The sequence below is a fragment of the Phalaenopsis equestris genome, unplaced genomic scaffold, assembly GCF_001263595.1.
Source record: "Phalaenopsis equestris unplaced genomic scaffold, ASM126359v1 Scaffold000517, whole genome shotgun sequence".
NCBI classification, from domain to species: domain Eukaryota; kingdom Viridiplantae; phylum Streptophyta; class Magnoliopsida; order Asparagales; family Orchidaceae; genus Phalaenopsis; species Phalaenopsis equestris.
This window is the reverse complement of record NW_018164957.1, coordinates 51,428-68,270: the sequence shown is the minus strand read 5'-3', so window position 1 is coordinate 68,270 and position 16,843 is coordinate 51,428.

Below are 16,843 nucleotides of genomic sequence, written 5' to 3'. Positions count from 1 at the left end.
TATATATATATATATATATATTAGTGCTTGGAACAGAAATTCGCAGTTTTAAGAAAATTATTCAGTATATTCACTTTAAAAAGATATATTTAATTACAATCCTATTTAAGAAGATGAGCATTACATACCCATTCTAAATAATCATGTCATAACCAAAATTATTAAACATGTTATTTTAATTATAACTTATCAAATAACCGTCCATCCACTCTTCTCCCGTAAAAAAAATTGAACCGCTACGATGACATTTATTTTATGCTGTCTGATTGCAGTGATAAATATTTATTTTATCTTAAGAGAATTTTTTTTTTCTTTGGAAGAACAATAAATTGAGATGTTTAATGAGTCCTTTCCAGTCCTAATCTAGTTGTATCATTAAATAGAAAAAAACTTTTGATTTTTTAATCTAATCATGTTTTTTTTTTTTTTGTATTTTAGATTGGGAGGCTATGGTGGAAGAAGCATATGAAGCACCAAGAGTGGGTTGAAGCACTTTTACCAATTTATGACACTGTTTTTCCTTTTGCGGGTTAAGTTTTGGTGACTGATGACAAATTTTGTCCATAGTCTACTCTAATGGATTTCAACATTACTAGCTTAAAGAAGTGATAGCATGGAACAATATCTATGCTTGCCTTTATTTGTAGTTGTACAGTGTGAAGGATTTTAATTGTCTGACATAAGCTGATCATGCATTATTGCTGTGTTGATTTTCCCGCTCAACCAATATCTCTCATGCTATATGAATACTACCACTTATATGCAAGTATATGTGTTTGCAATATAGGGCTGTCAAATTTTTTGACATTTGAGTCTTGAGATGTTGGATGGAAATTGTGTACTCTCTCTTTTGTGATAGATAAATTTTAAACTTAGGTCTATGTTCTATATATATTTTTTTATATTCAATGGTGTGATAACTAGATTTTATTCTCTTGCAAAAGATGCTTACTTGCAAGTACAATTGGTGTGTATAATTTGGAAGATTTTGCTTGTCAGATGATGATTTCATTATTGCTTGTTTTATGGATTCTCTTCTTTCTTTTTTTTTTTTCTATTGAGTGTTTTATGAGTTGTTCATTCTAGCATTTACTAAACTTAATTTGTTTATGTTAGTGCATTTTAACCATATATTAGTTAAAATTGTATTGTTTTCATGAATTTTCATACTTAGGTCCTTAAAATTTATGAAAGTATACATATATCCTTATACATTGATTTTATTAACTTGAGCATATATCATATACTGTGCAAATTCTATGTTGATTCAAGTTTATTGGGAATGATCCATCTCTGAATTGGAACATGCCTATTTTAATTTCAAGGTAGTTAAATGTGGGAAACCATCAAATATGTTTTGACTTTGAAGAGTAGCTACCATACATAAGTGATTATGTTTTGGCTTGTTGAATAATTTTTTTTTATTCTTTTTATCATAATAAAAATTATTGGCATTGGGCATGTATTTCTTCCCGAAAAGCTTCTAATTTTTTTATCACAATATATTAAAGATTTTTTTTTTAAATTTTAAATTATTATTAAAAGTAATATGACATGACTTGTGATGATTATGATGTAATTTATGGCCTGATCAACATTTTAAAGCATAATTATCATACATAACAAACTCATACTTGTGTGAAAATCCTTATTTTTAATTTTGAAATGTTATTCTTCACTTGTTCAAGCTCTAGTTCTTTTTTCAATCCATCTTGCAATGCCGAATGAAATAATTCTGTCATGAACTTTTTTCTTCTCTAATGTTATTCTTCAGTCTTTTCCTATAAATTGAAATTTGGCAGCATAAAGCCAATATTTATATGAAATCATTTGTTTGTGGTTTGAAAGTTATGCTCATTATTACATATCTAACACCTAAAGACTCGTGCTTTCATGCATACCAATCAAATCTTTAACATACCTACAACTTATCCAAGGGTTCAAATTTTTTACATGCTAATCAAATGCAGGTTGCTAATTCGGGTCATTGTTTATGCATTACGCATTGCCACTATGTTTTGTTTTTGACATTCACGCGTTATCTCACATATATATTAGTATGCTTTTTCTTTCAAGTGCTAGTATTTTCAAATTTGTTAACCAATTCATATGTTTTGTAGAATGATAAGATAAAGTTTATTAGGACGAGAAAAAAAAAATAGTATCACGAAGTGTGTCTAGAGAAGGGATAGTAGTAGAATATCATAAACACCTCCGTTCGCTTGCCCACACACACTTCATGCATCAGCTTCTTACAAATTCCACCCTCCAACAGCTCTCACAATGTGTGCTAAATAAAGTTAAAAAAAGTTGTAATACTTTTACTTATTATAGTATATCATTTACTAACATTTCTTTTATCTTCAGGAAGATAATCAATAACGTTAAGAGGATGCATATATTGAAAAAAAATATTTATATATATATATATATATATCTGACCCCTAGGACCTCATGTATTTTCTTTTGTTTTTAGCGGGGTTCCTCTTTCCCTCCCCTTTTTTGTAACTTTCTTTTTTATTAACGGATAAGGAGCCACGAGTTGCTCTTAGATATATATATATATATATATATATATATAATTTTTTAATATATAATAAGATATTGTAGCTGATTTCACAATATTATGAAGTACAACTTTTTAAGTATTATTATTTTAGAGATATGAGTGTGTTATTAAACTATTTGTTTGTTGCCATGTTATTTTCTTTTATTTTCTTCAAAACACATTTATCACGAGATTTTATTTATATGTATCTTGTATTGATGATTATTTTTTTAATTTAAATAAATAACTAAGAAATAAATTTAAGAATGCATGCGCTGTATCACGAATCACATTTCTTTCAGTATAACTTTTCAATTGAATTACATTCTTATTGAAAACGGATCAAGGCAGCGAATAAAGGCTTGAAACAATTTGTGATCTATAAATTTAGAAATTATAGATCTCATTTTCCATTATTGCAGAATGAAGTAGAGCGAGATCAGATTATGAACAGAATTTCACAGTTAATGGAGAAAATATTCTGTTCGGTTCGGACACCGCACGTTCAGACAGCCAACCGCCGGCCGCCAAGTCTTCATTCTCCTCATCGGCGGGCAACGTGACGGTCGGTGATGCTTGACGTTGGGACGGAATATTCTTTCTTGGTTGAGACGACTTTGTGCAATATTAAAACACACCCTTTTCACCTACAGGAAATATATTAAACCATAATCAAGTGTTGTAGCTAACAAAAGTATGCTCTCCACTACCTCACGATTACCCACTAATTTATTTTCTGTTTTGGACACTTATTACTTTATGTATTTTCTCTATATGTTTCTTTTTGGTATTTAAAAAGGACTTGTATCCTAAAGCTAACTGTGAGGGAAATTTCTATGTAAGCTTTACCCCTTCCTCTTCGCTCTTGCCTTTTCTCGCTTCAGCCTTTTTACCGTGAGACAACTAACAGCATATATGGAAGACTCATCTACCTCTACTTTCAACGAAGGCATAGTATTTATCACAGATTAAAGTCTTAGGACACAGCATTGCTGCATCATGTTCATCCATTGATATGAAGGACATTATACTCGAAGGACAACCGCCGGCATATCAGGCTTTAAAATAAGTTATTCGGACCTCTCTAACACCATTAAGTCTCGAAGACTTATACTTTCTACTCATGAATGAAGAGATAAATCTCTCAAAGGATAACTCCACATGTCAGCAGCAACTAGATCTGCTTATGGCTCTATACTCGCAACGAGGAAGAGGCTGAAACCCCTTCTGTGGGCGTGGAAGGAAAAACAATCCAATGAGAAATTGTTGTGCAATATATATTTCCTGGCATAGAAATGAGACGCAAAGAACACAAGCAAACACATATCGTTTATGTGGTTCGATCCAACTGGATCTATGTCCACAGGAAGGAATCAATCAAATAGTTCACTAAGGCAAAAGAAATGAAGAATACATAGCTTATACATAAAGATGAGCCCTCATCTTCCTTCTATGGCCTCCCTCTCAAGCGACAACTTGATACAAGGCTTCAAGATGCTCTCCTCCTCTCTAGCTCTCTAGTTATTCTCTCCTCTTCCCTTTGTGGTAGCTTAAGATCTCTTCCCTTGCTCTCTTAAGCCTCACACCCTCTCTATTTATAGAAACAAGAGAGTGACAGGTGGGTGGTAGATGAGCGGTAGGTGAACGGCATGTGAGATGCGGTAGGTCAGCGATATCACATTACAAAAATACCCTTTTACCTTAGTTCAATAATTAGAGGTCAAAATAACAATTCTCTACCTTGACCCTCAATTGAGAATCTTTGAAGTAAAGATTCCCTCCACCTGGCCCCTGAGGGGCCCTCAGCCCTTGCTTGAGTTTGCAAAGTCCAAACAGTACATGGACTTAGCAGTCACGACTCTTTTTTTCCTGACTCCTTGTATGACGACACGAGGGCCTTTGGTTACTCTGATGCAGCCATTCTTTGCCTTGAACGAGCATCCGCTTGACTCCAGCGTACCTAATGAAATCTGATTTCTTTTGAGCTCTGGTACGTACCTGACATTTTTCAATACTCGTTCAACTCCATCAATCATCCTTATCCTGATTGATCCACTTCCAACAACCCTGCAAGCTTTATTGTCTCCCAGTAGAACGGACCCATCATTTTCCTGTTGCAGTGTCTCGAACCAGTCTTTGTGAGGACACATGTGGAAAGAACACCCTGAGTCGAGGATCCACTCCTTACTGGATTCAGATTTTGTGACCACCAGGGCCTCAACAAGATCGTAGTCATCAGAGGCTACGCTTGCTTCTTCTGATTCTTTTAGCTCTTCTTGGTACTTATTATTCATGTCTGGGCAGTTCCTCTTGAAATGACCGTCCTTATGACAATGATAGCACTTGAAAGATCCCCTTGATGACTAATTCCCGCCATCCTTGCTTGACCTTGATCTATACTGACCATTTCTTGAGTCTTTCCTGTCTGATCTTTCTATGACAATAAGACTATCTCTGTTGACTTCCTTGTCCCTGTCTTGCTTCCTCTGAAGTTCTTTGGCTCTAATCAGAGATTGAACCTCCTCCAGAGTAATAGTCCGCACTGTTCTATAGAGCATCACATCCTTGAAATGCTTGTAGCTCTTAGGAATATAGTTTAGCAACAACAGTGCCTTGTCCTCCTCGTCCATCTTGACGCAGATGTTCTCGAGGTCGTCAATGATCTTGTTGAACTCATCGATCTGCTCTGAGACGGATTTGGCTTCATGCAGCTTCATGCATTCATGCATTTTGAAAGAGTATAGGCGCTGCTTCAGAAAGAGCCTATTAGCAGAAACTTTGTCAGGTAGGGCACCTCGAGTTTAGCCTAAAGTGCTTGAGTCGTTTTCTCCCTCAACACCTCCCTCAGAACTTTGTCACTCAAGCTCAGGATTATCAAACTGTGGGCCTTGTCCAATATGCCGATCTTCTCCTTCTCAGTCATGTCGGCTGTCAATGTTGCCGACCCTTGCAAGGCTTCCGCAACACCCTACTGAACCAATAAAGCTCTCATCTTTACTCTTAAAAGTCCGAATTCGTTCTTCCCGTTGAATTTCTCAATGTCAAATTTGGCTGAACTCATTGTCTTGGCTAGGATTTCTTCCAATGAATTTTACCTGTTGCCCTAGGCTGAAATCACAGAAATGTTGTACAATTGTACAACAACCAAAAGTTTTCAGCCTAAACCTGCCTTCTAACGCCTTGATGTCCAAGAAATTCTCACCAAATTTATTACCTTCTCCCCGTGAACTCCAGTGTCTTCGCTAACCGAACGAAAAGCTCCGATCCCTTCTGGAAGAGATCACACCTTTTCACCGGAGAAAACTTCCTATTATGTGCTCGCGCCTCCTTTCCGCAGGCACTCCTCTGCGTCCAACGGAACAAATCAGGAATTCCTCCTCTGCCTCTCGCACGAGAATAATTGCCTCTCTAGAGCCGTCGCGCCTCGCCAAACTGCTCAGGTGTTCCTGCTTCGCGAGCTCCCGAACAGGGAACTCCCTGAACCCTTCTCTGCGTGATCTCCACCTCTTCCCTCTGATCGAGCTGCTCGCAAGACAGAAATCCTCTGCTCGCAACCCTGTCGCAAATTTTCGGCCCTCGCTAGCGGACTGTTCCTCCTCCGTCTCGCCGAACCGCACAATCTACGGTGCTAAACCAATCGATCAAAGCTTCGACTGCTCACCGAATCTGTCACGATTCGACTGTCTGCGATGCGATCCGCTTTTTCCTCTGTTCGTGAATGTCTAACTCCTCTTCTTCGTCGCTGTCCGCGAACACCTTTACGCGAACACCTCTAGCCAAGAAGTGTGGATCTTCCCACAGACGGTGCCAATTGTTGTGCGATATATACTTCCTGGCATAGAAATGAGACGCAAAGAACATAAGCAAGCACAGATCGTTCACGTGGTTCGATCCAACTGGATCTACATCCACGAGAAGGAATCAATCAAATAGTTCACTAAGGCAAAAGAAATGAAGAATACATAGCTTATACATTGAGATGAGCCCTCATCTTCCTTCTATGACCTCCGTCTCAAGCGACGCCTTGATACAAGGCTTCATAATGCTCTTCTTCTCTCTAGCTCTCTAGCTATTCTCTCCTCTTCCCTTTGTGGTAGCTTAAGATCACTTCCCTTGCTCTCCTAAGCCTCACACCCTCTCTATTTATAGAAGCAAGAGAGTGGTAGGTGGGAGGTAGGTGAGCGGTAGGTGAACTGTAGGTGCGATGTGGTAGGTGAGCAGTACCACATTACAAAAATGCCATTTTACCTTAGTTCAATAATTAGGGGTCAAAATAACAGAAATCCATTTGATCATCAAGAAAAATAGCAGAAAGTCTCCGCACCAAGCACTTTGTCAAATTTGTTACAAAAAGGGCCATCTCGCTTCAGATTGTTGGCACCAGCTGGAAAATTTGGCTTTTCTAGCTTCCTGGAGCCAAAATCAGGAATGGTACCTTGAAACGGGAGCTTCCAATCATCTCACCACCGATGTCATCACACTACACATGCCCGAACCCTACAATGGTCGAGATTAGAACTTCATTGGTAATGGTAATGATGTATCGATTCAAAATTTATGCCAAGGACTTATCCCAACACGATCATGTGAGCTTCTCCTTTCAAAACTCTTTCATACTCCTCAAATCACTCGAAATATTATCTATATTTCCCAACTCGTATAATCTCATCTTCATCTCCCAACTCGCATCAGATAATAATTGCATAATCATCTTTGATGCTTTCGGCTATCAAATTCGGGATTGGACCGCTCGCCAAACACTCCTCCAAGGTTTGTGCTGTGATGGACTCTACCAGTACATATAGTCAAGCAACCCATGCTCTCTAGATCCATCTCTGCCGATCTCTGGCACCATCGACTTGGCCATCCAAATAAAGATGTTCTTATTTCTCTTTTGAAACAATACCCTTATCTATGTATTTCCAAATTATTTCTTTTTACACTTCATGTACTACAGCTAAGCAACATAGAACACCCATCTTCTCTAAAAATTATACTTATATGCCATTAGAACTTATCTATTTGAATATATAGGAACCTTCGCACATGTTTCCAATCATGGTCTTTCTATGTTATATTTATTGATTATGCCACCTGATTCACTTGGGCAACTCCCATGATTCAAAAATCAGAAGTCTTAAGCCATTTTGTAAAATTTGAATAGCTAGTAGAGAAGCAATTTGATACATGTATAAAACACCTCAGGTATGGAGGTGGTGAATATTGGAACAAACAATTTGACACCTTCCTAGCTATCCATGATATTATTCACCAATCTTCATCACCCTATAACCTAGAACAAAACGGGCTATCTGAATGGAAGCATCACCACATACTAGAAACAACTCGAGTACACAAAGCCACATTGAACCTACCACTTCAATTTTAGCCTGACACAATCCTCAGTGCAATTTACCTATTTAATAGCATGTTGTCAACCAAAACTTACGATCAATTCCCATATCAACTCCCTTACAACGAACCATCAGATTATAAACATCTTAGAGCAATTAGATATGCTTGTTTTCCATGGCTCCTTCCAACAAATCGTCAAAAACTCGCTCAACGCTCCATTCAACATGTACTTAACAGTTTGTTGACCTTACTTTTGGTTGAGGTTTAGTTTTTTTCTTTTTAGTAGCCTAAGTTCTAGACATTTGAAATTCCTATTGATTATTCTGAGAAAACTAGAAAAGGAACCCTTACCATTAGATGTTCTACACTGTTCTTTACTCAACTTGAAGTTTCACATATTGATCCTAACCTCTAGCACTTAGTAGGTGAGGTCATTATGGGGGAACTCAAGAAGAGTCACCCTTAGGACTGCTAGACCTTAGGTTTGACCCTGGGTGTTGGTCTAGGGCTTAAGGTATTTACTTGCACTCACAATCACTCACAATCCTAAACTTAAACTTCTAGGCTTTGGTCCCTTGATACTTTTTGGATACTCATGTAGGAAGCCCCTTAAACCCACTAGCCCTAGGCTAGGGTTTAGCTAAGACCACTACATAGAGGACCCAAAATGGGGTTTCCATTGGTCCATGGCTTATTGATGGTAGTTGGCACTCCAACTCTATCAAGATACCCAACTTAGTCTTTTGCCCCTAAACTCCCCCAAATTACCTAGTTGGCTAAAATTCTCAAATTTACCCAAAAATACCCAAATTGGTTCAAAAATCATTTTAACACCTTGAAAACACCCAAATTACCGAAATTCACCAAAATTTGCCAAATTACCAAAACACCCCTCCTTACCCCAAAATTACAAAAATTCTAAAAAACCCTAAAAATCCCAAAACCTTCTAAATACTCCAAATTTCATTTTTCTCAACTACCATATGACCCAATTTGGCCAATTTGACCATCTTTGACCAAAACCCCTAAATTGCCTTTTAAAGGCCCATATTTTCCCCAAATCACCTCAAATGTTTATCAAATTGGTCTCAATTTACCCCAATTTCAATTCTAAACTCAAATTAACTCTTCATATAACTAATATAAACCAAATACAAGCCCAATTGGTCCATGATTTGAAATCAATTTTGATTTAAATCAAAACCCCAATTTTGGCCTTATGGACAATGTGAATGGCACTTGGTTTTACCAAATTGAACCCATGTCCAACTCAACTTGCCACAATTTGTGCTGAAAAACCTTCAAAATATTTCCATACATCAAAATTGACCTTCAATTGTCCTTGTTAAAGCCTCAATTTCATTTGATTTCAACCTAAGTCCAGAAAGCCCCAAATTTGCCCCAAATTGGCCATTTCTCAAAATCTCACCAAATTGATGGCCATAGCCCCAAAATTTCCACTCCATTCCTTCATGCAAAATCTTCACAACATCCCATTGATCATTTGAACCATTCAATTTGGAATTATCCCAAGGATAGCCCAACCTAAACCCATGTCTAGCCCAACATGCCCAAATTGACCAAATTTCAAAAATCCCTCAAATTGACCCTCCAATTGAATCCAATTGAACTTCCAATTGAACTCAAAATCATTTCAATTTTTCACCAAAAATCTTGATAACAATCATCTACAAAATTTTGATATCAATTAGACCAATTGACATGGCTAGCCTAGCCCAAACCCAAGTTTTGTTCATTTGACCCATGCACTAAATGTGACCTAACCACCTTAATGCCATAACTACCCCAAAGCAGCCAAATTACTGACTCCACAACCATTAATTGGACCCTAGTAGCCAACCTAAACCTCTTAAAACCACCAAAACTAAGCCATGCACCAAAGGTCTCCTAAATTAAGAGATATGTTTTCCATATTTGCTTAGGCTTAAGATATTTTTGTCAAAACTAAACCTCAACCCATTAAATTGTAGTGACATATTCCCCTGGGTTCCCTGAGCTCCTAGCCGCCGAGATCCTAGCCACCTCCGCCAGCCATGGCCGACCGGCTTAGTCGCCGGAGAAGTCAAAAGCGAGGCCACCCCCTCTTAAATTTCACCCAAATCAAACACAGAGGCCACCTCACTCAAATGAAATGATAGAGCTCCTCTGCCCTCCACCTAAGCATCACAATGTAGCCAAACATTTGCCCTGAGAGCCACCCCTTAGCTATTTTTATAAGAACTCACCTCCATGGCCATGGAAGGTGCGTCGAAATTTTCTCAGAGAGAGACCTCCAAATCACTCCTTGAGCATCCTTGAGACCTCCACAGCTCATTCCAATCACTCCATTGCCCTGATTCCCTCTAAGTAACCCTAATTTTGAGCTTGAAAATTAGGGCAAAAACATGACATCCCTTAAAACTCCACCAAACTTCAATTACTTGTGCCCACACCTTCACAATAAAAAGAGAAGAAAAAGCACCATCAAATTACCCTCTGAAATCGCCTCTAGCATAGCTCTAGACGAACACCTGCAATCGACATTGGTCGAATTCGGGTATAGGCATTTCACCAAGACCAGAGGCTCAATCCCTAGCCTCCTTGGACCCCAACAAGAACCTTTGATCGAAGCTAAGGTATAAAACTTCTCCTCCTCTCGAGCCTATTTGAACTCTCCATTTGTTTTGATTTGATTTCATGACATCATAACTTGACACACTAGAAAACTCAAACTCATCACGACAAGGAGCATGGAGCTAGCATGGTAGGCAGCATGACCATCTTCAACACAAAATCCGTCTTCCACAGCTAAACCAATCTTCCTTCCTTAGATAAAAGCAACAAAGCCATAGGACTCCGAGGTTGCTTGCTTATGCAACGTAAATCCTCATCTTATCTTTAGGCCTTTATACAGCCGTGCTATACAATATAAGCCCTAACTCGTCTTAGGATTCCGAGGTTGTCGTTTGTCACAACCTAAATCCTCACATCTTCCACACTATTTGTGTGATCCTTTCACATAAATGTAAGCCCTAACTAATAAAATTAGCCGGATGGAACACCTAAATATTTCTCCTCAGAAATGAAGCCAAGCATTAGAATAGCTTAGGAAGTCACCGGGGTTCTCCCTGGATCCATGACATCTCCTAGTTCTTCCTCCTTTGGACTCTATAACAAAATGTTCCAAAATTAAAACAATCCCCTTTCACACCTCTACGTCCGAACTCATTGAAAAGTCCTACCCTTTGAAACTCCTTGAAGATAACATTTCTTGATTTTTATAAAGAGTCTTCTTAGGTGACTTTGGTCATTTAAGATGTAATTAACTATAGGGGCTTGCCCTTATCAGAATCTTGTCCAAACCCAGCTTAATGTAAACCCTATTTAATTCTTTATATTAAATAGGGGAACTTGTTGGAAAATATAAAGGTTTCACAGACCAAACATATGTCATATATTCCTTAGTTTATTTGATCGGCCTCATTCTCAAGTCTTGTGTTTATCCTTCGGGATAGATATAGGATTAGAGGTACAACGCTGTTTCATTTAAAATATGAAAAGTATGTGGTCAATTTGGTAAATTAAAACGTCTTTTCGAAGCATACGATGAAATTTTGATTTTGGTGACCGACAACTTCTTACGGGAAAATCCTCCAACAAAAAATATTGCCAACAGCTTCTGGCAAATCCACTGATGACAAGATTTTCTCTCCATTCAAATCAAGAGATACTATCTTCACACATCAGTAATGTGTAGAAGTCCCTCTTGGACCAAGTTACCCTTCTTCCGTTGGCATACTTTACCCATTTCTTCCTTGGGAAGGTACAACCAACTCCTTGAACTTCAGGCTATCTGTTCAACCATCTTTGAATAGAGGGGTTCAGGAGGCCATTAAGGACTCTTTAAATTTTCATGTGGGGTCAGACCCCCAATAGGTGTGTCGGTGGACTAGTTCCATCTGAGCATTGTTTGTTCGTAAATAGGTCCCCCACTGGGTTCCAAACACTTCACATCTCCCTTCCAAATTTGATTTACTATTTTACAAATTAAACAAAATCGTGTTGTGCTGCGCGCTCTTTAAAATTTTCCTATATTAATTAAATTTTCCACCTTTTAATTTTTTTCAAACAAAATTTTGAAAAAAATACCCATAAATTAGGACCCACCCGGTCTACATATCATCCTCTACGTTCAGTGCTTGCACTAAAAATTAGGAGGTTTTGGCCATATAGCTAACCCCAAAATTTTCTGTTTTCAAGCCTGCTACAATGGCCTACCCAACGCTAACCTTTTCCTGCAACCTTCTAACAAGCTAAGAAACCCACAACCTCGCTCCTACCATCAAATTTGGAGCCAAATTTGAAGATCTTGAGGTCATCCTCGGGAAAACCCCGTTTGTGGTAATGAAAACTACCGCACTGGAAATACAAGAACTGTCTGCAGAGTTTAACCTGAACTGCCTTTAAGACTTCCCTGCTTGCAAAAATTATAAAACTACTGTTGTCACGACACCCGCCAAACTTGCTATGCTCGCTGCCGCTAAGGGGAAAGAAGTAATGATTGTTGAGGATCCGAATGAGGGATTAACTGTCCCACCATCCGTGTTTGAATTTAGATTAAGGTCAAAGACTGTACCGCTGACCTAAAATCAAAAGAGGAACCGCAACAGAAGAGTTCAGAGGGCCATCAAAGCTCACACTCCCAAGGAGACACCCATTGAGTAGGAGCCTCATCAAGAGGAAGAAGTGTTACCAGAAATTTATCCACTCCTACGAGCGAGTAGATTCCATCCTCTGAAGGATACCAATGGATATGAGAGTATCTAGAGAATTGCTGCCGCATTACCACCACTTCATAGACATGGTGAGGAGGGAAAGAAGTTCACTCCTATCACCCGAGTTAGTATAGTTTTCAAAAGACTAGCTGCCAAAGAAGGATGTTCAGTTAGCAAGTTACTTAAACGAGTGGGACATGCAATTTCCTCTCGCATGAAGAAGGAAATTTTGAAGGATGTCAAGTTCGCCAAACAGTCTCACAAGACAACTGGAGTGACACATACTCGCACCCCTGTTTGGTTCCGTTTAGGGGACAGAGTCGATACCGCGGCAATTACTATCGATTATACCACCACCAGGACGACAGGCCGTCTACCGGTTAAGTCAAGACTGGGTCTAAAAATCTTACCCTTCACCCATTATAGAGATATTCCTACTATCCTAAAAGCAAAGACATGACGATTACTTGGCACTGTAGCCGGTCTACACTACGAGGAGCATACTTTCCCTCGACATACTGATATTTCAACTAAGACACTTCGTCCTGAGACATCATTGTCAAAAAAGAAAAAGGTATGGGTACTCAAGATTGCTGCACCGATACAGTCCAGTGAGCTCGCAGAACAAGGACAGACAATGAAACCAGGGTCCGAAATATCTGCCATCATCTCAACAATCACCAGCGAGATGGAGGAACAAAAAGAGGATGTCCATCAGGGTCCTCCAGATCTTAAAGTGATCAAAGAATCGATAATTGAAGAGAAAGTTGAGAAACTCAGGATCGAGACTCAGGGTTGAGAAACTCAGGATCGAGATTTCTAAGTTAGCTCGAGAGCATGGAGTCTTCATCGATAGTAATGATGAAAATTCTGATTGCAATGATTACCTGGTGGAAGATTTCATGGAAGTCCATGTAATTGAAACCAGAGGCACCACATCTTCGCCACATCTGCGCGCGAGGCTCAACTTCTCACCGAAGAGAACGCCGTAGATGACTGCATAGGGCTATCCTCCTAAGGGATGAACAAGTTAGTCTACTGGAGAAAAGAATAGAAGAAATGGCCGCAGCCATGATCGCCATTACCACTATTTAAGGGAAATCACAAGAACCGCAATTGGCTTTTCCAGAGATCAGTCAGCCGCAAATCATACACGTCACATATGAAAGAAGAGAGGTTGCTTCAGCAAAAAGAGACAAGCAACATAGAAAGGATTCTTCATCAGGTGCTATGCTAGAGAAATAGTTCAAGCAAATGGTTGAATAAGTGCGGGACGCCTTAACCCAATCTAAGGGTGGTGCATTGGTTCTAAAGGGTAGACCTTACCCGAAGGAATTCAAAGCCGTGACTTTCCCTAAGGGTTTTGTAGCCCCAAACTTTAAGATATTTGATGGCATTAGAAATCCCAGACAACATATAGCACATTTATGAGCCAGCTATGGCAACACGAGGAATAGTGAAGCTTTACTCTTCCAGTAGTTTGTTAGCAGCTTGTTAGAAATTGCTTTCGAATGGTACACTGACTTGCCCAACGGGTCGGTTAAGACATTTTCCGAGTGGGAACAGTTATTTGTGAAAAGATTCGCCGGAGTGCAACATGATGTGCCTATTGGAGAGCTCATGATGGAAAAGTAAAAGCCTAGCGAAAACTTGGTATAATACATTTTGAGGTGGAGAAACCTTAGCATGAAATGTGAACCTCAGCTACAGGAACATCATGCGATTGAGATTATATTCAAGAGCATACATGGGCAAGTAGCTTTAATGCTCAAGGGAATCACCATCAAATTCATTAAGAAGCTACTCAGTAAAGTTAGCAGTCTTAAAGAAGAAATCAAGCACATGGAGCCATACGAAAAGGCTAAGGTGAGCAGAGTGTTCGAAAAGAAATCAGGAGTAGTAGCGACCATTGACAAAAGAAAGTAGTCGATAAAGATATATGCAGAAGATTCTCACCAGTCTTCATCATACTATGCTCAGAACTAGATTAGTCAGTCCAACCAGCGACCGCCTAAAAAAGGATCACCTCGAATAGGAGAGAGGAAAATATCCTTGTTAGAAAGACGTAAAATGGTGCATTCTTTCAAAGATGAAGCTATACCTAAAATATTCAAAAAGTATGATGAAGAAGCCGGAGTTCAGACTACTAGACCAAAAGAAGCCCGAAGAGGTGGATAGTAAGAATGAACCAAATTTAGTACCATACCACGGGTTGCTCGGACACACTATAGAGGGTTGCTTCGTCTTTAAGGACTGGCTCGAGAGGTACCTTAAAAAAGGGAACATAAAAATCCCGAAAGAATATTTAAGAGAACCTAAAAAAGGTTCCATAAATATGATTTCAGTTGAGCCAATCTCCCCATCGATCCGTTTATTGGAACATATGGATGGAGTACAACTTCGGATAAACTTAAGAGGGACCTCAATCAAATACAAGATTCATCAAAACAATCTTCTTCAAATACCGAAGGAGAATGGGATGAGGTCTGGAGCAGATCATCCAAGAAAATACTGAACAAGATCGAGTCTGCATCAAGGCAAGCCTCCATTCAGAGTCCTCAACATATCAAGCACAAGATGAAGGGTTTGTCAGGAGAATCATCATCATTAAAGATAAAGAAGAAGAAGAAAAGCATCACTGCACATATTGATAGCATGGGGGGGGGGGGGGGGGGATGGAAGGATAGGGGCTACCTTTACTAGATTAGTTGTCTCATATTCGGGGAAGAAAATTCTCAAACACTTGACTTTGTAAGATTACATTTTTTTCCCTCCGGGTCTTATGAATATAATGATTGTGATTTCAGCTACGTTCTAGCTATTTTTGGTGATAACGTAACTGATTATGACCAATATTGCCTTGATATTGATCCCCAAAATGATCCTCAAATCATACTTGAGTCCGGTGAACTCGTTGTCAAGTCTAAAAAGACATCAACGACACCTTTTACGACAGCACCGATAGCGAGGAGCCAATTCTCAAGCATCAGGGTACACCGCTTGCCATCAACCTAGATCTTTTCGATGAAGAGAAGCAGACACCGGAAGATTCAACAATGATATTTCAAGAAAAAGAAATCACAGAAGTTACCTTAAGGAGTTGAAAAGTGTTACCACCAAGAACAGGTCCAACAGACTCCAACAGACAAAGGAAACAACCAAGAACAACTCCAACAGACAAAGGAAAGCAGATCATGACTCGAGAGGAGATACCCCCACCTCCGCCAGTGGAAAAACTACATGATCAACAAAAAATTGGAGGATCATACAAAATAAACTACAATGTGCTAGCCCATCTTAGGAAGTTGCAGGCCTGATTAAGCATCTACGAAGCTTTGATCCTATCAAAGGAGATGAGAGAGTCTCTAGTTACAACTTTGCTTGACAAAGCGAGACTCGTCGAACTCAATTCTTCTCTTTTGTCGTGGAGCCATTTTAATCTAATCAAATTATAGAAAATTCCACAAATTACTTCAAATATGTAAATCATGGCTTCCAATAGTAATTCTAAGAGTTCAACAATAAGATCCATGAATCTCTTCTCAAATTTTCTTTACATTCCCAAAATTTTTGGATCTCCTCAATGTGGGAGAAATTCATGGTGGAAATCAAATATTTTTAGCTTGGAGTGAAGCTCTAAGCTAGAGATGATCAAATCCGGTGTCAAAAAGCCTTGAAATCGCCTCCTAATCCAAGATCTCTCAAGTTATAGGTCGGAAATGACGTTTTTAGAAGGAAGGGGATGAGGAATAATGGCTATTGATTGGTCAAAATCGCGGTTAAAGGTGTTTTTCATTTGCTCGCCGTCGGTGGGGTCGATGGCACCGTTGGTGCACTTAATGGAATTTAAATCCTAAGTCTCGGGAAAATCTCATCGTTGGCGACGTAGACGGTGCTGACAGCGGCGTAGATGGCGCCGTCGGCGGGCTTTATTGATTTTGTCCAAATTCCAGATTTTTGTGATTTCGATTAGTTCCAAGCCTAAACGACATCCGTTTAATCATTATAGACATAATATTAAATAACTAAATGATGTACTTAGCACATATAAACTTTCACAACACAAAACATCAAATTTATATATAAATTCCAAGGGGTACAATATACGTTACATAACACACCTAAGTTTGGTATTTTCTCAACCTCAATACATTAATTCAGCGTC